The sequence below is a fragment of the Panthera leo genome, chromosome B1 (genome assembly GCF_018350215.1).
Source record: "Panthera leo isolate Ple1 chromosome B1, P.leo_Ple1_pat1.1, whole genome shotgun sequence".
Classification (NCBI taxonomy): domain Eukaryota; kingdom Metazoa; phylum Chordata; class Mammalia; order Carnivora; family Felidae; genus Panthera; species Panthera leo.
In genome coordinates this window covers 126,701,440-126,727,664 of record NC_056682.1, presented here as the reverse complement: position 1 = coordinate 126,727,664, position 26,225 = coordinate 126,701,440, and the positions used below count along the sequence as shown (strand labels likewise).

Here is a 26,225-nt window from a genome sequence, read left to right as displayed (position 1 = left end):
GTGCCTCCCTATCTCTCTACCCAACCCCACTCACTTGCTTGCTCTCTCTCTCTGAAAAATAAATAAACTTTAAAGAAAAAATTTTGTAAGTAATCTCTACACTCAGTGAGTGGCTCGAACTCACAACCCCAAGATCAAGCGTCAGATGTTCCACCAACTGAGCCAGCCATGCACCCCTCAACAAGATTTTTAAAAAGATTGGGTCATTTGTTATCCCTCTTGACCCATCTTATTGTGTAATGACAGAGGTTGAAATATTGTTCCATTTGAGGAAGCAACTTTATTCTGAACTCATGTTTCTTTGGAAATGATATTGTTTACATGCACTGTGCTCTTGCTTTTTCTTCATGTACCTGTGTCTCCCCTGGAATGTCTTTCCACTAGACATACGTCTCTAACATCAAAAATGAACTATTCCCTTAATTGTCAAAGGAAGAAATAACTGAAACTCCAAGTTATGATAAGCTACCTGTAACTATACTGCTCCCTATTATGACCTCCCACTTCCCAGCCCAACCCTTATTTATAAGAAACTGGATTGATTTACAATTGAAAATATAATTAAATCACTTTAACATTGGAAATAGTATGGCAAGACCTTTATTTTTGTGAATTCAACATCTGAGTGTTAATATCCATGGCACTTGTTTTCCCAATTTATTTTACATTCCCATATTTTCCCAGTTTATAGTATGTATGAAAATAAGTTTCGTATCACCCTTTAAACGTTTTATTCTGAAATACCAAGTGTATCAGTGAACAATAAAATTTTTGACAATCTCAATGTTTCCATATACTTACAATTAATGTTTGGCTGACTTTGAACATAGTAGCCTTAAGATAAAATAAAATTTAAAGATACTAAAAATATTAAAATGCTAAGTACAACCATAACAGAAAGACAAACATACATAGCTGAGGTCAAATGAAAGAAACGTAAATATCTAGGTGCCAGGGAGGAGCCCAAACAAGCAACTTATGAGACAAAGGAAATCAGTCAGAGAGAAGTAGTGCAGTTGTATGACCTAGGGCCCAGAAGCAAAGGTTTCAATTTCCACATGGGGACAAGAGATGTGGCCTTGAATGCACATACTATAAAGAGGTGGAAACAAGACATTTCCTGAAGTTAGGGCCCCAAGGGGCTGCCCCTTCAATGTAAGACAACCTTTCCACCCCAAAGTTCCAGAGACAAAAAAAAAGACACCATCTCTTCCAAAGGCTCTAACAGGATTCTAAAAGTAAAAATCCATTTGAGAAAGTGAAGATTCAGTTTATGTTATCTTATGGAATAGGAAAAATATCAGCATGAAGATGTATTCCCAACTCTTAAATTTGAAAAACCTGATAGAGGAAAATGCAAGGCTACTCTGCATCAACACTGTAGAAATCTAGATTGACGGTTGTTTTCCTTCAGCATTATTCTCTGGCCCTGGACAAATATACACACAATCATCAATAAAGCTGACCTGAACCCCAAATTCCAAGCCTAATACAGTAAGCAATACAACCAACGGGGGGATTAGAACCCAAAAGCTTCAGAAAATCAAATAAGATGAATTTCTACCATTTTGGGTCTCTGCGCCTTTCACAGAAGTCCCAACAGCACTATGTTGGGACAGAGCATCTCACAACCTCTGTGGTCCCAAGGAGCCACCATGTGGAGGGCCCAGGGAAGAGTGTGCCATTTTCAGTGGAAAACAAGAGGCAGTTATGAATTATGATGACTACATACTTTGGATCTGGATTTGCTGCACCTTTTTTTTTTTGTAATTTTTTTTTATTTTTGAGACAGAGAGAGACAGAGCATGAACGGGGGAGGGGCAGACAGAGAGGGAGACACAGAATCGGAAGCAGGCTCCAGGCTCTGAGCCATCAGCCCAGAGCCCGTCGCGGGGCTGGAACTCACGGTCTGTGAGATCATGACCTGAGCTGAAGTCGGACCCTTAACCGACCGAGCCACCCAGGCGCCCCACCTTTTTTTTTTTTTTTTATAGTAAGACACCGACTGCTTAAGAAATAAGGATGTTGCAATGAATCCATTAAACAGATGTGAAAAGGAGCATTTTAAGAGGTGCAGTTTCTTTGAAAAATGGATCAAATTCTTGAATTCAACATAACTCAATATGTTTGTAAATAAACATATTTGTTTACCTGAAAAAATAAAACACAAAATTAAATAAATAAATAAATAACATGAGAGGGGCCTATAGCTGGCTCAGTCGGTGAAGCATATGAATCTTGATTTCAGAGTTGTGACTTTGAGCTCCATGTTGAATGTAGAAATTACTTAAAATCTTTAGAAAATATGTTAAATAAACTATAAAATAAGTATATTTTAAGTTATTAAGGAAATAATAAAAAGAGCCAAAACTATAAGGAAAGAACAGAACATGATTTTAAAAATCAAGATATAGGAAAAAAGGAATAGAGCTTCTGTAAAAAAAAAAAAAAAGAAAAGAAATAAAAAGAAGAATTTTGGAATTCAAGATTGAAGTTTTAAAAATTGAGGATGAATTAATAACAAACTACATGGAGTTGCTGAGATTTAGATTAGAGAACTGGAGGATAGTTCTGAAGAAACTACCCAGGGATAGCAGAGTGAAAGAGGTAAGGGAAGAGGAAATATGAAAAATAATCTACTCCAAAATACCTCTTGCTGGAACTATAGAATATCAAAGCAGAAAAAAATATTAAAAGGAATCAGAGAGAAGACAGATTGTCTGCAAAGGAATATAAATTAGACTGTTAACAAATGAAAAATAACTGTCAGCCTTGAATTCTATACCAGCTCCAATATCACTCAAAGGTATACATGAACAGGTAATAGGAAATACAAAAAATAGAGGAATAAGTTAATTGACACCATAAAGAAGTAATCAAGCAAATTCAATGAGTGGGTCATTCTCAAAAATGAATGTCATGAAAATAGTGAAGGCATAGACCCTTTGCTAGATTAAGAAGATTTAAGAGATATAACAGATACATGCAATGTGTAGATTTTGGTTGGATCCCAGTTTGAAAAAAGAGATTGAAAAATTTGGAACGATTGACAAAACCTGAATATATACTCAGTACTAGTTGATATTAGAGAATGGTTGCTAAAATTTTTATATATGTTAATGACATTTTATATGTATTAGAGCTCTCTTTAGTTTAGAGAAGCCTACTAAGCTATTTGCATTTGGGGATCAAGTATCAAGATATCTGTGAATTTATTTTTAGGTTGTTTAGCTAACGTGCATATGTGTGTGTGTGTGTGTGTGTGTGTGTGTGTGTGTGTGCGCGCGCGCACGCATGAGTGTGTATAGATAGAGAGTGCACATATGGCAAAAACTTAACAAAAGTTTTAGTCTAGGTGATAGACATATGGGTGTATGTAGTTCTTTAGTTACTTTTCTATATGTTTGAAATTTCCATAATAAAAAAATTAAGAGAGAAAAGATGATGTAAATATATTCTCATAGACTAGATCATTTTTTGTCACTTGCAAATCACACCAAAAAATTTTAGTAATAAATAAATCACAGTAAGAAGAATAAATCAATTACAGTAATAATAAACTACAGAAGATTTCAGGAAAGAACGGAGAAAAAAGACACTGAAATTTAAATCAGTGGAAGCAATGACAGTAAAGACTACCAGAGTGGGAGTTAGCAAAAACCAGTGATGGAAATAGAATACTCACATAAAAATTCGAGGTCGTGATCCAAGGAAGGTATCCTACAAGTTTGCAAAAAATGTAAAGATATGTACTAACTTAAAGATTTTTTTTAATTATGTATATTTTTGAGACAGAGAGAAAGGAGAGAAACAGTGCAAGCTGGGTAGGGGCAGAGACAGAGAGGGAGACGCAGAATCTGTAGCAGGCTCTAGGCTCTGGGCTGTCAGCACAGAGCCCAATGCAGGGCTCAAACTCACAAACTGTGAGATTGACCTGAGCCGAAGTTGGATGCTTAACTGATTGAGCCCCCCAGCACCCCTTAACTTAAAGATTTTTGATACAACTATGCATATTTAAAAAGGTGAGGTATTCATTGGAAGAACAGAAAAAAATGTATTACTTCAAATAAAATGAGAGAAATAAAATTATAAATCAAGTCTTTCCAAAAGAAAGCAAAAAAGAGAAACAAGTGAAAAGTAAATCGAAAATTAAATATAAAATACTATAAATCAATAAAAATACTCTAGTAATGGCTATAGTATAAATAGATTTTAAGAGTTAAAAGATTCTCGAATTGGATGCTTAAAACTATCACTATAGGCTATTTATAAAATAGATCAGCAATGATCAAGATGGATGAATCTCATAAACATCACCTTGAGTTCTCTGGGAATTGCAAAAAGATAAAATAATATGGAACAATTTATATAATTGTTTAATATACGGACAAAATTGAAACATATATTACACACACAGATTACTATTCAGCAATGAAAAAAATAAAATTGTGGTCAGTTCTGAAAGGACAAAAGTACAGACCAGTGGTTGCCAGGTGTGAAAGATGGGTGGGAGGAGGGGAAGAGGTGGGTGTGGCTCTGAAGGAGTAGCATGAGGGAGCACTTTGTGGTGATAGACTAGCTCTGCATCTTGCCTGGGTGGTACACCAATCTATACAGGTGATAAAATGACAGAACTATACACATACGTTGTGCCAGTGTGTGTTTCAGGTGTTGATATTGTGCTGTAGTTACATAAGATGTAACCGCTGAGGAAAACTGGGTGAGAGGTACACAGAACCTCCCTGTACTCCCCTTTGAAATTTCCTATGAATCTGTGATTACTGTAAAACCTGGGTTTGGAGCATAATTTGTTCTGGAAACATGCTTGTAATCCAAAGAACTTGTGTATCAAAGTGAATTTCAACAACCACTGTGGTAGTCGTGATCATGTGACATTAGGCATCACATACTACTTATAAGACATGACTTGTTTATCAAGTTAAAATTTATTAGAAATGTTTGCTTGTCTTGCAGAACACCCACAGAACAAGTTACTCGCAATCCAAGGTTTTACTGTATTTCAAAATAAGGTTTTAAAAATGCTATACCTTGCTTTTAACTAATATGTATATGGCAAATGCACTAAAAATGTCTCCGTGTTGTTCAGAATTTTCTGAGTACTACATGGTCATACTTAACATTTACAAAATAATAATAGCAATGATGCAGAAGATGAGAATTGTAATAGTTCACAAACAAATAAAAATGTTTGACCCAGGGTCACCTGGGTGACTCAGTCGGTTAAGCGTCTGACTTCAGCTCAGGTCATGATCCCGCGGTTCATGAGTTTGAGCCCTGCGACAGGCTTCGCGCTGGCAGCTCAGAACCTGGAGGCTGCTTCAGATTTTGTGTCTTCCTCTCTATCTGCCCCTCTCCCACTCATTCTCTCTCTCTCTCTCTCTCTCTCTCTCTCTGTCTCTCTGTTAAAAAAATTTTTTAAATGTTTGACCCAGGAATCATGTCAGAAAATAACATGCACTGGCAAACTAAACAAGATAATTAGACTTGCACTTTGTTTTGTGATGAATATTAATTCATTTAACTCCAGTCTCAGAAACTCTGACAGAATCATGACAGTCCAGTTTAAGCAGAGAATACAGGCAGTCCCGGCTTTGCATGATTCGCATATACAGAAATTTCAGTTACCACGGATCAGTTAAATAACACACGTCCTCCAAAAATTCAATTTTCAGTTATCACATACATTCAGTGCCATTACGTGAAGTTTTAACTTCTCTGCTAGGTCTTCGGCCCACAAATCACGACATAACTAAAAGACATGCATCATGATTAGAAAGCAATCATGTCACTTCTTTTCAAAGTTTGTTGGTGATCGATCACTGAGCATCTGTTACTCAACTCATGCACAGGCAGTGAAGTGGATAGTTCTGCTTCATGAAGACAAATGTAAATGGGAAAAATGATTGTGATAAAAAGCATAAATAGGTCCCAGAGGAAATGAATCCAGCAAAAAAGCTCCACATAAAAGGAATTCTCAAATATATTTTCCAACACTGCAACCATAGGAGTGGGAATTTGGGAATGTGGGGAGGTGATCCAAACTTAAAAGGAATATAACAGGGGTGCCTGGGGGGCTCAGTCAGTTAAGCCTCCAACTCTTGATTTTGGCTCAGGCCATGATCTCATGGTTCATGGGTTCAAGCCCCGTGTCCAGCTCTGCTCTGACAGTGCAAACCCTGCTTGGGATTCTCTCTCTGCCCCTCCCCGGCTCGTGCACATGCTCGCTCGCCCTCTCTCTCTCTCTCTCAAAATAAATAAACATTTAAGAAAATGAGGACAACAATTGGCCAACACATAGAAAGGTTTCTTACTCCTTCTTGTAAGTCATACAACAAGAAGACAAGCATTGTTGAAACTACACCTAAGTTTTACAAATAAAACACATTAATATGTTTTATATAACAGTGTACCAAACATTCCTTTTACTATCTTCGCGTGTCCTTAATGTACATGTAACCATGTATATACATGTATAAACAGTAAAGGTGTTTTTAATGTTTTGACAAGAAATATTTAAAGATCACAGAACAATCATGATTCTTCCCCCTATGGATTTTAAGATCATTTGCACAATTATTTTTACTGCCCCACACTAATGTACAAAGTGAGGACTGCTTACATATAAAGGGGATAATCAACCTGTGCATGAATTGAGTAACAACTCCATTCCCCTGTAAGAAAACAGATTTTCTACATGATTTAGGAGGTAAATAACACAAACAGGACTTACTTAGGCTTTTCCTCTAACCCTGTGTGCTGTCATTTGACGATCAAATCCCCTTTTTAATAGTCCTTCATATATTTTAAGCAAGAAATCTCTCACTTCAAATGAAATCTGAAGTGAAACAACTTTATTAAACAGCAACTCAAGATTACACTTAAATTTATTTTGTTTATAAAGCACTTGATGAGAACTATGATGAACCAAATACCGTACATGAGAGCTATGGTCATTTCAACCATTTTAGTCCAATTTTTTTCCTGAGTTTTTTGTTCATTATTTTGATGCATGCAGATAAATAAATACAGATGCTAACAGTTCAAGTGACCCTTGACATCTCTGTAATACTCTTCCCTTAATCTGAGATGGCTAGTTTGCCTGCGTACATATGTGAAACTTGCAGTAAGAAAAAAAAAAAAAAAAAAACCTTAGCAGCCTTATTCCAAAATATGCCCAAAAATTTAAAAAGGAAACAGAAACAAATAAAATTATCATCAGAACTATAGGTGGGAATTATTATAGAAAGTTTTATTAGCAGCCTTCTTTATAATGGATAAAAATTTTAAATGGAATTGACTTAAATATCCAAATTTAGGCCAATGGAGCAAAATATGGTAAATTCAGAATGGAATATTAGGCATCTGTGAAAATTTATGTTTAGGAACAGTTTTCAACAATGAGAGGAAAGGCATATAATTTAGATAAAAAAGAGTATAAGGTGATAGATGCATCTAATGCAACTATGTATTTCAAATGCACAAAAATACTCAATACTAATATAATATTAACAACTGTCCCCAGAGGGTGTGATTGTGAATGTTTGACTAGCTGATGGATAAAAGGATTGATACTTGCATCTTTATATTTTTCAATACTTTCCAAAATATAAATGACAATAAAAGTATTTTTAAATACTTCACTAATAAAAATTGCATAAAAGAAATAAGCCTCTCCTTCCAGACTAGAAGTGGTTCTCAAAACACCCATGCAGCTTGAGCAACAAAGCAAGGACTCTTCTTGGAGAGGAACTTTCTACATCATATTCAGGCCCCATTTTCAGAGACTAAATTCAGTAAAGAAAGATAGGAGCCCATGATCCCCATGGAGACAATGGCTAGCAAATCCTGTAGCAACTCTCCCCAGAACCCATTCCAATCCCTTAGTACTCATAATGGAGAATTTGCCAGAATGGAATTTGCCTGTGGCTATTTTGTAACTTAACACACTGGAAAACTAAACCATGCCTGCAAAATGTGGTTATAACTTATATAGACTTCTTTAGTAAACCAGTATTATTTTATAAGAACAAGATCAGGAAAAATGATTACTCTCAAAAAACCAGAATTAAGTAAATAAACAAACCAAACAAACCAAATGAAAGAAGTAAAATCAGAGACAACTAAAAGTCATCAAATACCAATTTACCAGGGCGCCTGGGTGACTCAGTCGGTTAAGTGTCCTACTTCCACTCAGGTCATGATCTCACGCTTTGTGGGTTCGAGTCCCCCAGTGGGTTCTGTGCTGTCAGCTCAGAGCCTAGATCCTGCTTCAGACTCTGTGTCTCCCTCTCTCTGTGCCCCTCCCTGGCTCGTGCTCTCTCTCTCTCTCTCTCTCAAAAATAAATATTAAACACTGAAAAAATCAATTTACCCAAGTCATTCCTTGGAGGTAGTGTGTTTGAATAAGATTAGGATTAGAATATCAATGAACCTATGTGTTTTTTTTTTAATTTTTTTAATGTTTATTTATTTTTGAGACAATGCAAGAGACAGAGTGCAAGCAGCAGAGGCGCAGACAGAGGGAGACACAGAATGTGAAGCAGGCTCCAGGCTCTGAGCTGTCAGCCCAGAGCCCGACGACCCGGGGCTCAAACTCACAAACCGTGAGATCGTGACTTGAGCCGAAGTCAGATACTTAACTGACTGAGCCACTCAGGCGCCTCCAATGAACCTATGTTATTATTTTTGTCTATAGTTTCATTATCAGTAAGTTGGAGGTCTTTAAAAATAGTTCAATTTTATTTTTAATGTAATTTTTTTTTATAAAAACTACATACGCACATGACTTTCTTTTTATAAATTCAAATAGACTCAAGGCAGGAAGCAAAAAATAAATAACTCTCTATACTCCAAACTCAAGTCTTACTCTGCAGAATGAACTATAAAATTACAGTTTCTTGGGTTTCATTATAGAAAATTGGGGGATATATACAAGAATACAAATACACACACACATATTTGTTTTATGCATGTGAGAAACATAATATGCCTGCTTTTCTGCATTCTTTTCTCCCTTAAAAATATATTTTGGAAAATTTCCACATTGGTACATAAAAATAAACTTCATTCTTTGTAATAGTTGAATGTCATCACACGCATGATTGTTCTATAACTTACTTAATTTCCTGTTGACATATATTTAAGTTCCTTCTAGTTCTTGCATTACAATCTGCAGAAATGGGCATCCATGTACACATTATTTGTGTATGTTAGTTCAAGTAAGATAAGTTCTTAGCAATGGAATTGCTAGACCAAAGGCACATTTTGTTTTTTGAGAAATATTACCAAATTACCCTACATATAAGTTTACACTGACTGATACTCCCAAGAACAGTGTATATAATAATGATTTTTCTTGCAACTTCATCTTACAGCATTATTCTATAACTGTAAAACTCATATCCTGAAAATAAGTACCATTTCATCCACCATCAGCTGTCACACCAGAAGACTCTGATCATGTATTCTTTCAAATTATTCTTGTCATTGGAAGTCTTCACCTTACTTATATAGTTGCTGATATCTTATATCTGGTTTGGGCAGTAATGATGGAATCTAGCAGTACTGGATTCTGAAACCTTTGTTTTAATGGAAGGGATAACTGTATAACCTCATTTCCAAAATCTTAGGTGTGTTAAAACTGGCTTGAATGGTACATCCAAATGTAGTCATTAAAGAAATGTTTTTTAAAAATTAAATGGTAGTCATTCATTTTCGAATGATATCCTGATTTCCATTTATACATTCACAAAATATAACTTTAAAAACTATTAGCATTCTTCGTGCCCCCCAAAATAACTTTGAAATGTCTATCAGATCTTACGTTAGTATCTCCCTATAGTACATATTTGTCAAACCTTAGTAATGAAAAATTAACTTCCCAATTACTAGCAATGTAAAAACAAACAATTCCTTACCTGAAACTCTTGAGCTTCTCCAAGACCTTTTTTAAAAGTTCTACAAAGTAGAATCTGTAAAACATATGGCACATCCAAGAAGGAAATCTTTAAATTTTGGACATGAGCACAAAGTGGTAGCTCTTTTAGAAGAGACTTTTCTCTACTGCAAACCAGCTGTAGGCACAGTCTAGTTATAGCCCTCAGAAAAGCTGTGCTGTGATATATTAATTTACACCTACTGTGCATTAAATGAGAAACCAGAGGCCACGTACTGGGCACATAACTTATTACCCCAACATAAAATGCATACTACGCTTACTAGTAAAAATATTTAAGGTATGGTGTCTGGGAATTTGTGATGTGACAAACAAGTAAAGAAGCTGAGTATTTATGGTATTATTACCTAACTCATGATGCCAGAATATCCATAATAAATAGCAAAAGAAATGACCAGCTAGACCTTGAAAATTTTAATAAAATAATGGAAAATAGGTAATTACTAAAATTACAAAGGCCATAAATTAATGCTTTTACACCAAATTTGTGAAGTGTTAGTTGATTACACAAATCTGAGTGCTTAATGCTTATTCTTATTCCATAAAGCAATATCAAAAAAGTAGTGATTCTGCACTATTTTTAAAGGATTGAGTCCAATATCTCTGGAGCAAAATAGTAAATAATTACAATTTTCTTATTAGAAATTTTCCATGTTTTTAAATTTTTTATGTTTATTTATTTATTTTTTTTTTTTAATTTTTTTTTTAACGTTTATTTATTTTTGAGACAGAGAGAGACAGAGCATGAACAGGGGAGGGTCAGAGAGAGAGGGAGACACAGAATCTGAAACGGGCTCCGGGCTCTGAGCTGTCAGCACAGAGCCCGATGCGGGGCTCGAACTCACAGACCGTGAGATCATGACCTGAGCCGAAGTCGGCCGCTTAACCGACTGAGCCACCCAGGCGCCCCTATGTTTATTTATTTTTGAGAGAGAGAGAGAGAGAGAGAGAGAGTGACAGAGTGCAAGCAGGGGAGGGGCAGAGAGAGAGGGGCAGACACAGAATCCAAAACAGGTTTCAGGCTCTGAGTTGTCAGCACTGAGCCCGATGTTGGGCTCAAACCCATGAGCCATGAGATCATGACCTGAGCCGAAGTTGGATACTCAACTGACTGAGCCACCCAGGTGCCCCAGAAATTTTCCATTTTAATTGTGACAGCTGGGCTACTTTCACATGAGAAAACATACTCACAAGAATAATACTCTATTACCCAGACATGATGCTACCCCACACTGCTGATAGCTTCACCTGAAGTGGCACATGAAGGCAGTTTCTGGAAAAGTGACAGCCCTGGAGAGTAAATCCCCTAGGGAAGAAACACCATCCAGTGGGAAAGGGAGTTAGTCAGTAAATGTCCCAGAATCCCTGAATAGAGCTGGGTTATTTTAAGATGAGTTTCTTGGAGCATATCCCATAGGATGTGCCTCCAGCAGTTACCCACACATCAGTGCACCTTTATTGCCTTTTCTCTCTTGCCTTTGCTTCCTAGGATGACTTCCCAAATAAATTAATGGCAAACAAGTCCTTATCTCAGAGTATGCTTTGGGGTAAACCATATTAAGAAAGCAGCTTGTATGTGGTAGAAGTTTATTGTTCTCTCCTGAAGTAGTTCTGAGGTATACAGCCAAGGGTTGCTAGTGTAACCCTGCCGTTCTTGACATGTCGTTTCTTTATCCGATTACAAGATGGTCCACGTTGGCTAAGATGGCTCTCACCATCTCCCAAACTGTGGAAAAGGGGAAAAAATAGAGTGCACAAGACCACTCCTTTTCGGGGCACATCTTAGAAATGTACACAACGCTTGTGTTTTTGGATCTTTGGCCAGGATGTAGTCATATGGCTACATTTGGCTGCAAGGGTGGCTGGGAAATGTTGTCTCTATTGGGCAATCATGTACACAGGTAGTAGTCAGAAGTTTTATTATTTGAGAAAGGGGAAGAATATTTGTGGAAAACCAATACCTGCACCTTTATAATGTCCCATTATGACCTTAAACCAATTGTATGTAATGTGATTATTGGCAGCATTAGGTCTAAATCTACCATCTTGATATTTGTTTTCTATTTGTCCCACCTGTTCTTGGCTCTCTCTCTCTTCCTTTTCTCAGACGTCCTTTGGATTAATCCTTTTCCATGGTTCCTTTTTTTTCTCCTTTTCCAATTTATTAGCTATAAATCTTTGCCTGATTATTTTAATGGTGGCTTAAGGGCCATCACCACGGACTCATTTTAACTTATCACTATCTTCAAGTGATAGTATGTCACTTCACATATAGCATCAGAACCTTACAAGAGTATTATTTCCATTTCTCCCTTGGCAACCCTTCTGCTCTTTTTGTCCTACATTTTGGTCCTACATATGTATTATCCCCACGTACACTATTATTAATTTTGTTTAGTTAATTATCTTTTTAAAAATTTAAATAACAGAAAAAAAGTCATATGCTTACCTATGCAATTGGCATTTCCCATGCCTTTATTCCTTTGTGTAGATGCACAATTTTATCTGGTATCATTTTCTTGTTGAAAGACTTCCTTTAGCACTTCTTGTACCACAAATCTGCTGATGAGAAACATTTTGCTGGATATAGAATTCTAGCTTTTTGTTCTGGTACCTTAAAGTTGTTGCTTCACTGTATTCTTAAATGTGACTTGTTTTTTTAAAAGAAATCTGATGTCACGCTTATTCTTGTTCCTCCATATACATAACATGTTTTTTCATCCTGGCTCCTTTCATATTTTTCTTTTCAAAACCACTGGTTTTGAGCAATTTATTATGTGCCATGATGCCATTTTCTGTTTCTTGTGATTAGAGATTACTGAAATTTTTGGATCTATAGGTTTATGATCTTCATCAAATTTGGAAATTTTCAGCTATTATTTCTTCAAATATTTTTTCTAAATTCCTTCAGGGACTTAAATTACATGCACATTAGGTTTCTTGAAGTTTTTTCTCATAACTAATACTCTGTTCCTTTTTTAAGTTTTTCTCTATGTTTCATTTTGGATAGTTTCTATTTCAGTCTGCAGGTTTGTTAATATTTTCTTCTGCGATATGTAGTTTATATTCCCTCCAGTGTATTTTTTTAAGTTTTTATTTATTTATTTATTTATATTTATTTATTTATTTTTATTTATTTATTTACTTATTTACTTATTTATTTATTTATTTTGAGGGGCAGGGGTGTAGGGGCAGAGAGAGAGAGAAGGAGAGAGAGAATCCCAAGCAGGATCTGCACCATCAGCACAGAGCCTGATGTGGGGCTCAGTTCTACAACCGTGAGATCATGGTCTGAGCCAAAATCAAGACCCAGACACTTAACTGACTGAGTGCCCCTCCTCCAGTGTATTTTTTCTCTCGGACGTTAGAGTTTTCATCTCTAGAAATTTGATTTGCTTTTTTTAATCTTTTATGTCTCAACACATTTAATCTTCCCTTTAGCTTTTTAAACTATGGCATAGATTGCAGTAAAACTATTTTAATGTCCTTATCTGCTGGTGGTAATATCTGTGCCACTCTGGGTCGGTTTTAATTAACTGATTTTTCTCCTCATTATGCATGATATCTGCCTGCTTCTTTGCATGGTAATTTTTCACTGATCCCTGAAATTGTGAATGTTAGCTTTCCGGTTCCTGGATATTTTTGTATTCCTATAAACATTTCTGAGTTTTACTTAATCCTTTTGGGTCTTGTTTTCAACATTTGTTAGGAGGGACAAGTGCTGTGTTTACTCTAGTACTAAACTCCTCTGTCCACTACCCTGTGGATTTTGAGGTTTTCCACTGTAGCTGATGGGAGCAGATTCTACCCCTGACCCTATCTGAGCCCTGGTTACTGTTCCCCCTAATTTTTTGGTGGGTTCTTCTCCTGGCTTTAGGCAGTTCTTTCACATACTGGTTAGTACTCAGTTCTCTAGGGCAACCCTCTGAAAATCTACTGGACATCTGTTAACCTTTGTAAAGTTTTGGCCTGCCACGGTGAAGATAGAGATGCTTCTCTTTTAAAATAGAAGGAGACTTTCACCTGGTAGAGGGAGAAAGCAGGTTGATGTAGGTGGCTATGATGTAAAAATTTCCGCTCATTCATGGTTTCATCAACTGTGTCTGGAGTTCTATGCATCAAGCACAGGTACAGGTACCAGGAGGCCTCACAAGAGATGGTAAATCATACATGGGAGTCACTATCCCTGGAAAAACTGCTACTGTACCCTCCCCAAACTCTGAGGATGTGTTCTTAGATGACAATGGTCACTTTTGCAAGAGTCTACAAAAGTCTAACTAGGAAATAAGGGGTGATTGATGGAACTTTTAACCAGTTTAACTGAAGCTCAGAAATTGCTAGCATAAATAGCATTTATCAACCCCATCCCCAACACCTTTTTGCATCCATTGATGTATCCAGGAGATTTTTTCCACTTTTATTTGTTTTTAGTTGGGAAAAGAAATAAAGAATTTGAGATTGGAGCAGAGCCCAGATGACAGATGAGAGGACAGAAGGAAGAATGGGTCTCTCTGATACTGAGACCCAAGAGTTAGCTTTTTTTTGCCCCTCTGAGTTCTGAAGGAAAAAAAGTTAAAATAGGCTTTGAAAGATTTAGAACACAATCAAAGCTACTTTAGAGCCAAAAAGGGAAATATTGTATCTGCCACTTTATTAAGATCATGTTTTGTCCCAATAGAAAGGCAATATTTTTTTTTAAACAATAACAGTAAGTATTCATAGGCATGTGTGGAACGGGCTCTCTCACACAGTGTCGGGAAGATGGCAGATGAATGAATCTTTTTGTAAAGACAATTTTGCAGAATGTTACAAAAATATAAGGCACGCACCATTTGACCTGATAATTCAAGACTATCACACACATACACAAAAAAGTACTCACACTCATTCTCATTTTAATGGCTTTGATAGCAAAAAATGAGAAGTCAATGCTACAGATAGAATTGTGTCCCCCTAAAAGTTGTGGTAAAGCCCTAACCCCCCAGTACCTCAGAATGTGACCTTATTTGAAAAAAAAAATGTTAATTGCAGATTAGTTAAGATGAGGTCATACACAAGTCGAATGGCCCCCAATCCAATATGAGTGGTGTCCTTACAAGAGAGAGAAACATTGTGTAAGCAGGGGCACCCACAGAGAGAAGATATTGCGAAGATCCGTAGGGACATGATGGTCAAGTGCCTGGAGCACTGCATCTACCAACCAAAAAACGCCAGGTATTACCAACGAACACCAGAAGCTAGAAAAAGAAAGGAATATTCTCTCCTACAGCTGTCAAAGAGAGCATGACATATTTATTTCCTGATTCTGTGTCTCCCTCTCTCTCTGTCCCTTCCCTGCTCATGCTCTGTCTCTCAAAAATGAATAAACATTAAAAAAAAAATTAAGAAAGATATAAACCAAACTCCTAGCCATATTTTGTGTCTTATCCTCTACATTCCCTCAATCTTTCATAATAATAATGTAGTTGTATATATTTTGTATAATTTCAAAACATTTTTTAAGAGTAAAATTTAAGCACTTTCTTGAAAATCACCTTTTAATAACTTCACACCTTCACACTGTAAAACTAAAGCAAAAAGGAACGACATAAGTACTGTCATTTCATACTGGAGTAAAAGCTAATGATTCTGATACTGTTACACATGTGCTGGGATTGAACAAATTAGTAAATGTATGGCTGATGGTGGGAGGAGGCTTCTCACTATTGGAAAAGAAGAATGTAGAGATGTAAAAGGAGAAGGCAAGAAGGAACACTGCATGCTAGATTAGATTTGAAGACATCAGTATGAACTGGGTTTTGCTTGTTTGTTTTTTGTTTTCTGTTTTTGAGACAGAGATAGAGAGTAAGCAGGGGAGAGGCAGGCAGAATCCCAAGCAGGCTCCAAGCTGTCACCATGAAGCCTGATGCAGTGCTCAGATTCATGAACCATGAGGTCATGACCTGAGCCAAAATCAAGAGTCAGACACTTAACCAACTGAGCCACTCAGCCCCCAGTATGAACTGTTTTAGGTTACTGTAGATAGAGATGGGTAAAGCAATACTGATGCAAATGTGTACATACACAGGTTAGTACACATACAAATATTTTTTAGTTCTGTCCAGGGCTTAGAAGCAATGATACTCCAGTGGCAACAAACATTTTCAACAAACATTTCAGAACTTGGTTTCTAATACCATTCTCCAATAAAAGAAATCAGGGATCCTTTGTAGAATGACCAATTCTAAGACGAGGTGAGGGAAAATACAAGATGATACTGGAGCATCTTGTAGTGTCAGAAAGTAAGGAAACATCCAAAAACTAAATAATGGGACACAGGAGCCAACCAAAAAAAAAAAAAAAAAAAAAAAAAAAGTCCCAATAGTTAAAACTAAACAATTTAAGAGCAAAATAAATAGCATAGTATTGAATTATAACTCAAAGTATATAATTAATATCTATAAGTCTATACTGATATAAATAAATGACTTAAAAAATAAGTTAAAGGGAAAGAGACAAATCTCCCATACAAAAGAATTCCAAAATAGTTTCTGTGGGTACTTTCCTCCTCAAGAAGGTGAAGCTTAACTCCCTCCTCCCCTTGATTTTGGGCTGCACTTAGTCACTTGTTTACAAAGAGTAGAGTATGGAAAGTAAAAGAAGAAAGAGATAAAAGTGTATTTACAGTGAAGAAACCTGACAAACATTCCCTTGATCAGGTGATCAAGGTTAATATCATCAGTGATAAGCCAAGTTGATAGCAAATACACTTAATATGATGAGAACCATACTTCATCTTCATCCTCATCCTCCCAAACACCCATGACCCCAGTCTAACCATGAGAAAAACACCAGACTTTATTCCTTTTTATTTAATTTTTTTTAAACGTTTATCTATTTTTGAGACAAAGAGAGACAGAGCATGAATGGGGGAGGGTCAGAGACAGAGGGAGACACAGAATCTGAAACAGGCTCCAGGCTCCAGGCTCTGAGCTGTCCGCACAGAGCCCGACGTGGGGCTCGAACTCGTGGATGACGAGATCATGACCTGATCTGAAGTCGGACGCTCAACCGACTGAGCCACCCAGGCGCCCCACACCAGACAACTTTAAATTGAGGTGTATTCTACAAAATATCTGACTAGCGTTCCTCAAAAACAAGGAAGTGTGAAAAAATGTCACACACCAAAGACGCTAAGGAAACATGACACCTAAGTGTAATGTGGTATCCTGAATAGGATCCTGGAACAGAAAAAGAACATTAGGAACAAAAATAGTAAAATCTGAATATAATGTGGAGGTTAGTTATTAATAATGTGTCAGCAACTATGTGGATGGAACTAGAGGGTATTATGCTAAGCAAAATTAGTCAGAGAAAGACAAATATATGACTTCACTCATATGAGGAATTTAGGATACAAAACAGATGAACATAAGAGAAGGGAAGCAAAAATAATATAAAAACAGGGAGGGGGACAAAACATAAGAGACTCTTAAGTATAGAGAACAAACAGAGGGTTGCTACAGGGGTTGTGGGAGGAGGAATGGGCTAAATGGGCAAGGGGCAATTAAGGAAGACACTTGTTGGGATGAACACTGGGTGTTACACACAGGGGATGAATCACTGGAATCTACTTCTGAAATCATGGTTGCACTACATGCTAACTAACTTGGATGTAAATTAAAAAATAAATTAATTAGTGGCACCTGGGTGACTCAGTCAGTTAGGCGTCTGACTTCAGCTCGGGTCATGATCTCACTGCTCATGAGATCTGCATTGGGCTCTGTGCTGACAGCTCAGAGCCTGGAGCCTGCTTCATATTCTGTGTCTCCCTCTCTCTCTGTCCCTCCCCCATTTGTGCTCTGTCTCACTCTCTCTCTCTCTCTCTCTCTCTCTCTCTCTCAAAAAATAAACATTTAAAAAATTCTAATTAATTAATTTTTTTTAAATAATGACTGATACAGAAAAAAATAATGTATCAATATGGATTCAATGCTTGTGACAAATGTACCATACTAATGTAAGACATTAACAATAAGCAAAACTGGGTGGGGCGCCAAGGTGGCTCAGTCAGTTGAGCATCCGACTTCAGCTCAGGTCATGATCTCACGGTTTGTGAGTTCGAGCCCCCATCAGGCTCTGTGCTGACAGCTCGGAGCCCAGAGCCTGCTTCAGATTCTGTGTCTCCCTCTCTCTCTGCCCCTCCCCTGCTCGCACTCTCTCTCTCTCTCTCTCTCCTTCAAAAATAAACATTTAAAAAATTTTTTTTAAACAATAAGCAAAACTGGGTGAGGGGGATACAGGAACTACTTGTACTACATTCTTGATTTTTCCCTTTAAATTTAAATGACTTATTTTTTGGAACTCATTCATGTGGTTCCATTTCTTAATTCTGGTGAAAAACACATAACATAAAATCTACCATCTTAACTACTTCTAAATGTGAAGTTCAGTTGGGGCGCCTGGGTGGCTCAGTCGGTTAAGCGTCAGACTTCGGCTTAGGTCATGATCTCGCAGCCTGTGAGTTCAAGCCCCGCGTCGGGCTCTGTGCTGACAGCTTAGAGCCTGGAGCCTGTTTCAGATTCTGTGTCTCCCTAACTCTCTGACCCTCCCCCATTCATGCTCTGTCTCTCTCTGCCTCAAAAATAAATCAATGTTAAAAATAAATAAATAAATAAATAAATAAATAAATAAAATGTAAAGTTGGGTAGTGTTAAGATGTTATTCACGTTGTTGTGCAACCAATCTTCAGAACTTTCTCATTTTGCAAAACTAAAACTCTATACCCATTAGATAATAACTCTTCATGTCCCCCTCCCTCCTGTCCCTGGTGACTGCCCATTCGACTTTCCATCTCTATGGATTTGACTACTCTAAACACCTTGTGCAAGTGGGATCTTACAATATTTGTCTTTTTTGACTGTTTTTTTTTCACTTGGCTCAGTGTCCTCTAACTTCATCCACATTGTTGTGTGTTAAGTGTCTTAAGTCAGCTTAGGCTGCTATAACAAAATACCATAGACTGGGTAGCTTAAACCATAGACAATTCTCACAGTTGTGGAAATGGGAAGATCAGAGTGCCAGTATAGTCCACTTCTGGTGAAAGCTTTCTTTCTGACTTACAGACATCTTGCTATGTCCACATATGATGGGAACAGAAAGCTCTAGCCTCTTCCTCTTCTTATAACGACAATAACTCTATCATGGAGTCTCCACCCACATGACCTCATCAAAACCTAAGTACCTCCCAAAGGCCCTCCTAATACTATTACATTGGGGATTAAGATTTCAACATCTGAATTTCTAGGGAACATAGAAATTATGACTATTCAGTCCATAATAGTCAGAATTTCATTTTTTAAAGACTAAATTGTATATACTATTCATATCCACATACCTTTATCCATTCATTCACCAGTAGACATTTGGGTTGTTGTACCTCTTGTCTATTATAAATGGTGCTACTACGAACACAGGTGTGCAAATATCTCTTTGAGATTCTACTTTCAATTATTTTGGATATATATCCAGAATTGGAATTGCTGGATAATGTGGTAATTCTATCACTAACTGAGGTCTCAGTTTTAGGTCTCTGATCCCTTTGAGTTAATTTCTGTACATGGCATTAAATAAGGTCCAACTTAATTCTTTTGCATGTCGATATCCAGTTTTCCTAACAGCATTTGTTGAAGAAACTATCCTTTCCCCACTGGATGGTCTTGGCATCCTTGTTGAAAATCATTTGATCATATATGTGAGTGTTTATTTTTGACTAATCTGTTTCATTGACATATACGTCTGTCTTTATGCCAATACCACACCGTCTTGGTTATTTCAAATTCATAATAAGTTTTCAAGTTAGGAAGTATAGGACCTTTAACTTTGTTCTTTTTCAAGAATTTCAGCTATCCAGAGTCCCTTGAAATGTCATATAAATTGTAACACTTTTTTTTTTTATTTTAAAAATGCTTATTTACTTTGAGAGAGTGAGTGGGAGAGGCAGAGAGAGAGGGAGGGAGAATCTCAAGCAGGCTTTGCCCTGTCAGTGCATAGTCCGACTCCAGGCTCAATCTCATGAGCCATGAGATCATGACCTGAGTCCAAGCCAAGAGTCGGTTACTTAACCGACCGAACCAGCCAGGTGCCTCAGCACTTTTTTTTTTTTTTAATAAATCTGAAATTATTTTAAAATTATGTCTATCAAGAAAAGTCATGGATATTTTTCTCTGTCATCAAATATATTCCTATGTATTTTAATTGCTACTAAACACAACATTGTATGTATACACTACAATTTATTTAAACAATTTCTTATTGACGGAAATTTGGGGTTTTGTCAATTTTATATTCTCCAACTGCTTCAGTGAGAATCGCTGTGCATATATATATTTCTAACGGGGGCTTTTTTTTTCAGTTTTTATATAAATTCCAGTTAGTTAGCATGCAGTGTAATATTAATTTCATGTGTACAATATAGTTATTTGACACTTCCATACAACACCTGGTACTCATCACAAGTGCACTCCTTAATCCCCATCACCTACTTAGCCCATCCCCATGCCCACTTCCCTTCTTGTCCCCATCAGTTTGTTCCCTATAGTTAAGAGTCTATATCTTGGTTTGCCTCTCTCTTTTTTTTTGTCCCTCTGCTCATCTGCTTTGTTTCTTAAATTCCACATATGAATGAAATGATATGGTTTGACTGACTTATTTTGCTTAGCATAATACTCTCTAGTTCCATCTGTGTCATTGCAAATAAGATTTGTTCCTTTTTATGGCTGAGTAATATTCCATTATACATATACACACACATATGTATATACTAGACACTTGCTGCTTCCATAATTTGGCTATTATAGATAATACTGCTATAAATACCAGGGTACCTGTATACCTTTGAATTAATATTTTTGTATTCTTTGGCTAAATACTTAGTAGTACAATTACTGGATTGTAGAGAAGTCCTACTTTAACTTTTTGAGGAACCTCCATACTGCTTTCCAAGGTGGCTTCACCAGTTTGCATTCCCACCAACAGTGCAAGAGCATTCCCCTTTCTCTGCATCCTTGCCAATAGTGTTGTTTCATGTGTTATTATTTTAGCCATTCTGACAGGTTGTGAGGTGATATCTCATTGTAGTTTTTTTTAAGTTTATTTATTTATTTTGAGAGAGAGAGAACCAGTGGGGGAGGGGCAGAGAGAGAGGGGGGACAGAGGATCCAAAGCAGGCTCCAGGCTCTGTGCTGACAGCAGAGAGTCTGACTTGGGGCTCGAGATCATGACCTGAGTCGAAGCCCGACACTTAAGAGACTAAGCCACCCAGGCTTCCCTCATTGTGGTTTTGATTTGCATTTCCCTGATGATGAGTGATATTGAGTATCTTTCCATGTGTCTGTTGGCCATGTGTATGTCATTTTGGAAAAATGTCTATTCATGTCCTCTGCCCATTTTTTAACTGGATCATTTATTTTTGGGGTATTGAGTTTTATAAGTTCTTTTCTTCTTAATGTTTATTTTTGAGAGAGAGGGAGAGAGAGAGGGGGAGAGAGGGAGTTTCATAGTTGGGGAGAGGCAGAGAAAGAGAGACAGAGGATCTGAAGCAGGCTCCACGCTGACAACAGAGAGCCTGATGTGGGGCTTGAACTCACAAACTGCCACATCATGATCTGAGCTGGAGTTGGACACTTAACTGACTGAGCTGCCCAGGTGCCCCTGTAAGTTCTTTATATATTCTGGATATTAACCCCTTATCAGATATATCATTTGCAAATATCTTCTCCCATTCTGTAGGTTGCCTTTTAGTTTTAATGATTGCTTCCTTTACTTTGCAAAAGCTTTTTATATCAAGGTAGTCCCAATAATTTATTTTTGTTTTTGTTTCCCTTGACAAAGCAGGAAAAAATATCCAATGGGAAAAAGAATGTCTCCTCAACAAATGGTGTTGAGAAAACTGGACAGCAAATATGCAAAAGCATGAAGGGCTGTTATTTTTTAAAAGTCAGTAATTGGAGCAGGATTGCTAAATCAAAGGATATGCTCATGTTAAAAGTTAATTTATACCAAACTGTACTATACTATACTACAGATGTACTATACTATATATAGTATTAATTGTACTGTAGTATAAATTAATATTTCAACTTATATCCTATCAACACTGCATGTGAGGCTTTCCCACTTCTCTCCTTAGTGTCTTGTTTTCTCTTTTTCATCCTTGCTGATTTGATGGACAAAAATTTGAAATCTGCTTGTTGCTTTAAATCTGTAGTCTCCTGAACCTTCAAACTGAGTGTTACTTATTCATTATCATGTAAATTTAAAAAACTTTAACTCTTCCCATTGTCTTCAATAGAAATGTTTCTTGGTTACAAGCCAAAGAAACTGACTATGACTAACTTTAGCAGAAGATAATGTACTAGAAGCAAATCAGAAGAGCCATAGAATTGACAAGGGCTAAAGAATCAGCTTTTTAAAATAGTAAGTGGGGGGTTTCTAAGGGTAAGGCCAAAAAAACAGCAGCAATGGTCCCTAAGCAAGAAAGATTTGATCACAGATGCAATGAATAACCTTTTGCCACCCTTTGTGTCTTTCACTCAAAATTCCAAAGTCCTGAGAGAAAGAAGTGTCTGTTTGGCCAGGTCTAAATCACATGCCCTGACCCCCTCAGTTTCCACAGTGGGAAGTGAGTTCAATCTCTCATGAAGTATACAAACAATGGAGATTCTCCAACCAGGACACAAGAGTTCTATTAAAGACAGACTGGGATGCTGAATTGCCCCCAACTTGGCAAGTATACACTAAATGGGGAAAAAAAAAAATGCTTATAACCTAACAAACTTTTTTCTATAACTGAAGATTGGATAAAGAATACTGAGTGGATTTTCCTTCAGACTGATGCTCTGGGTATCCTTAACCTGGGTAGGTAGATTTTTTATCAAATATTTTGGACATATGTATCTTCAGCAAAAGTTAGTATGCAAATAAACACTTGAGTTTATACTTCTAATATATTAATTTCAATTGGGTATTGAAAATTTAAATTCCCCTAGTGAATCCAAGGACTGCACTAAGATTACAAAAATCCATCTTAATAATACTCCAAAGGGAAGAAATTGCTTTCATTAAATGAATTCTACAAGCATAGGTTTGAGACTCAGCTAACAAAACAAAACAAAAAATCATTATGATGTACAAAGTTACCTAATCAAAAGAGACAAATCTATGAATGTATTTGTATTTTAAAAATGAGGCTTGTGGCGCCTGGGCGGCTGGGTCGGTTAAGCATCCGACTTCCGCTCAGGTCATGATCTTATAGTTCATGAGTTCGAGTCCTGTGTCAGGCTCTGTGCTGACAGCTTGGAGCCCAGAGCCTGCTTCCTAGTCTACGTTCCCCTCTCTCTGCCCCTCCCACTCTCTGCCCCTCCCGCACTCACACTCTGTCTCGCGCTCTCTTTCAAAAAAAGTAAACATTAAAACAATTTTGTAATTAAAAAATGGGACTTAATTTTGTGTTTTTAGCCTTTTTGAGTGGCTATAAGACAGTTTGCTAGAATTATTTACTTATCAGTCAGTGGTTTAAAGTTCATATAGTTTCAAAAATGGTAGAGAGGGGCGCCTGGGTGGCTCAGTCGGTTGAGCATCCGACTTCAGCTCAGGTCACGATCTCACGGTCCGTGAGTTGAGCCCCTCGTCGGGCTCTGGGCTGATGGCTCAGAGCCTGGAGCCTGCTTCCGATTCTGTGTCTCCCTCTCTCTCTGCCCTTCCCCCGTTCATGCTCTGTCTCTCTCTGTCTCAAAAATAAATAAATGTAAAAAAAAAAAAAAATTAAAGGGGCACCTGGGTGGCTCAGTTGGTTAAGTGGCCGACTTCGGCTCAGGTCATGATCTCGCGGTCAGTGAGTTCAAGCCCTGCGTCGGGCTCTGTGCTGACAGCTCAGAGCCTGGAGCCTGTTTCAGATTCTGTGTCTCCCTCTCTCTGACCCTCCCCTGTTCATGCTCTGTCTCTTTCTGTCTCAAGAATAAATAATAAAACGTTAAAAAAAAAATTAAAAAAAAAATGTAAAAAAAAAATGGTAGAGAAAATGTCTGACTCCATTGTATACCTTATTCTAAAGTAGTCACCCTGACCTTGTCAAAACTTGGTTAGCCAGAATGGAAATTACATCTCAGATGAAGGACAACATTGTAAATCATCAGGAAAAAAAAATTATAGGACATTACAGAATGAGGACATCTTAGATCTAATTAAAATAATGTCAAATATCACAAAACTTATTTTTAAAATCTGTGAGTATTTTGGCAAAAGGAGGGATGAGAATTCCTGCTATTTGCAGGAAGGAAGTTGACAACTGCTCTCCCACTCATAGCTATTTTTCTGAAATTGTAAATTGTAACCACCTTAATACATTACATTTAGTTCCAAATAATTTTGGTTAGAGCTATTTCCTGAAACGAAATCCACTCTCAAAGAACAAAAATTCATGACCAAGGATATTGGGTCTATAATTCAACTTTCCACTGCAGCTCTATCTCAGTGTAAGAATGTAATGGTCATGCACACAAAAGTATTCTGGCCACGTGGATTCTATTTTTACTTTATGTGGGAAAATTTGTCTCAGTATACACATAAGTCTTGGCTAATATTAGAGCATCTTTGAGAGATTTCATCCATCAGAACAGAAGTTATTCTGAGATAAATGACCCCCCCTCCCAAACCTTAGTGATTACAACACAGGCATCTACAGATCTGGTCCATGTGATCCTCCCCTGGAATCCCAGCCTTACAGAATATCTCCTATCGGGAACATCATAGGTTGTTGTAGTACCACCAGAGAAACAGAACATGAAAAAATTCTACCCAGAAACTATATCAGCAAGGCAAGTCACCTAGCCTCACCGGCGTTCAAGAAGGTGGCAATACATTATCCTTATTCAGGGAAAGTAACAAATATTGGGAAACAATCGACTACAGATATGTCCTTATTTTTTAAGTGTTGACAAAATGATGTGTTTGAGCCTAGAAAATTAAGGACAAGATCCACCAAAACATTTGCTACTTTTGGGAGACATCTTGGATACTCTGGATGTCACACTCTGTTCTCTTTCAAACTTCAACTGAACATCTTCTTAATGTCTACTAACTACTAATGATCTATTAACATCTATTATGAAATAGGTGACATTAATACACAATTAAACGTTGTAGTTCCCCTAAAACCATCACTAGACTAGTTACACAACTTTTTATCTTCCGAGAAGTAGGAATGTCCTTTTCAAGATAGAGACTATAAACTACTTTTTCTGCTTCTCTCCATATCCTACAGTAAACCTAAATTAAATAACTTAGGTTATATCGAGGATCAACCAAACATGTGGTGGGTTGCGTCCCATCTTCCTCTACCTACCCATCAAATTTGCTTACCTGCTAATTAGCGTCAAGAATTTTTAGATAGTTTTAAGTTCTGAAAATTTACCTGCCTATACCTATATCATGTGTTGGTATGGCAAAATTCTATTTTTTTTTCCATTTTAACTCATGATATTCCTCATCATAAAGATACTTAATTACTAAGATGTTTGATGTGTGTGCATCAATGAACACATTTTGTAGGTGCCTAATGATTAAAGCTAAAATAAAGCCCAGCATAAACTACAAAATGCTAGCTGATGTCACATAACAGGCATACACAGGTTGTACTGCACAGGAAGTTTAAGGAACCACTTAGAAGCCATCTATTAACTACAAAAGAAGAGAGAAGAAAAGAGAGTTTATTTTGTACTGTTTTTTTTATTTTATTTTTTTTAGAGAGAGAGCAGAAGCCAGGGGGCAGGGGGGAGGAAGTAGAGAGAGAGAGGGAGAGAGAATCTCAAGCAGGCTCCATGTCCAGCACAAGCCTGAAGCAGGGCTCCATATCACGACTGTGAGATCATGACCTGAGCTGACAACCAAGAGTCGGTTGCTTAACCAACTGAGCCACCCACGTGCTCCACCCACTTTTTAAGAGAGAAAGAAAGAGAGCATGCGGAGGGGGAGAGGGGGAGAGAGAGAATCTGAAGCAGGCTCCACACCCAGCATGGAGCCTGTGTTTTTTATTTTCAATTTCACATTTAAAAATGACAAGAGGGTCCTTTCAGAGATATTGGCACTAAATTTGATAAAACTGGTAAAAGTACATTGATAAGCTAATTTGTTTGATGGATAAGAGAAATAATGAATAAATTCATAAAAGAAAAATTAATAAAAATATTAAATGTTTTATTTATCCATAATT

At 37.1% G+C, this 26,225-nt stretch overlaps 1 long non-coding RNA gene across 8 annotated transcripts in view; it reads right to left on the bottom strand.

The window, feature by feature from the left end:
- Nucleotides 1–26,225, bottom strand: part of LOC122218037 — a 179,209-nt gene that overhangs the window by 59,290 nt on the left and 93,694 nt on the right. For 6 of the 8 annotated variants that reach the window (XR_006201812.1, XR_006201816.1, XR_006201813.1 and 3 more), the window contains exons 3-4: nt 12,426–12,535; nt 9,939–9,992 (exon numbers count right to left, since the gene is read on the bottom strand). This is a non-coding gene — a long non-coding RNA (uncharacterized LOC122218037). Of the gene's footprint in view, nt 1–9,938; nt 9,993–11,224; nt 11,283–12,425; nt 12,539–26,225 lie in introns of all 8 variants that reach the window. The other 2 variants (XR_006201811.1, XR_006201810.1) reach the window with 2 other exon arrangements.